The following is a 720-nucleotide window of genomic DNA, read 5'->3' on the forward strand; positions in this document are numbered from 1 at the left end:
CTGGCCCCCTCCCCCCTCCCCCAGCCCACCCCAGTCAGCCCTCCTGCCTTTCTTCCTCTTTTACTTGCTGGTGGTCTCGAGGGTGACTCCTGGATCCCTCAATGCTGTGCAGATCCCAGGCTAAGAAGGAAGCTGAAGCCTGGAGAACGGGGGTGTGCAGACAGCCCCGGACAGCGGGAGAGGGTCCATACAAGGGCCCTGAGCCCTGTGCTTACGCGTGGCTGCTTGTCTGTGTCCCTAGTGTGCCGAACCTGGCATCTCCTGTGCCAGGGACTTTGGACTTAAACAGAGGTGGAAGTGGATTTGGAACCAACCGGGGGATGTGTGGGGGTGGAAGCAGGGGGATGGGTTGCCGCTGCTTTCCTCCCCGGGGAGGGGAGCCTCCAGGTCTGTCCCCCTCACCTCCCCAGGCTGGTCACCCCTGTGGTCTGGGAGGGGAGCTGAGAGGGCCTGGGTGCAGCTTCTCGCTTCCCCTCTGTCCCTCACCCGTCACGCCTGCCTCTGAATTCCCGGAATTGTTGGTGTCCCCAACGGGATCAGAGGGCCTGTGCCTGCTTTGCTCTTGCCCAACCTGGGCCTGTGACCTGGCATCTGAGCCTAGGCCCCAGCTTCCTGGGGGCTCTGCCTCCAGACTCCCCAGCTCAGTCTGAGGGGCTTCAGTCTCCTGGAGAGTCAAGTTCCCCAGCAGCCCTGGGGGGGGGGGGGGGGGGGGGGGGGGGG

At 64.6% G+C, this 720-nt stretch overlaps 1 protein-coding gene across 1 annotated transcript in view; it reads right to left on the reverse strand.

The window, feature by feature from the left end:
• The window catches only part of LOC102263665 (asialoglycoprotein receptor 1), a 5,159-nt gene extending 4,633 nt beyond the window's left edge, over nucleotides 1–526 (reverse strand). Inside the window, exon 1 of the mRNA XM_014549803.1 lies at nucleotides 48–526. The gene's annotated coding sequence lies outside the window, so the exon portion shown is untranslated. The remainder of the gene's footprint in view (nucleotides 1–47) is intronic.
• Between the last annotated feature and the right edge of the window lie 194 nt (nucleotides 527–720).

Source organism: Myotis brandtii, unplaced genomic scaffold (assembly GCF_000412655.1).
Source record: "Myotis brandtii unplaced genomic scaffold, ASM41265v1 scaffold573, whole genome shotgun sequence".
NCBI classification, from domain to species: domain Eukaryota; kingdom Metazoa; phylum Chordata; class Mammalia; order Chiroptera; family Vespertilionidae; genus Myotis; species Myotis brandtii.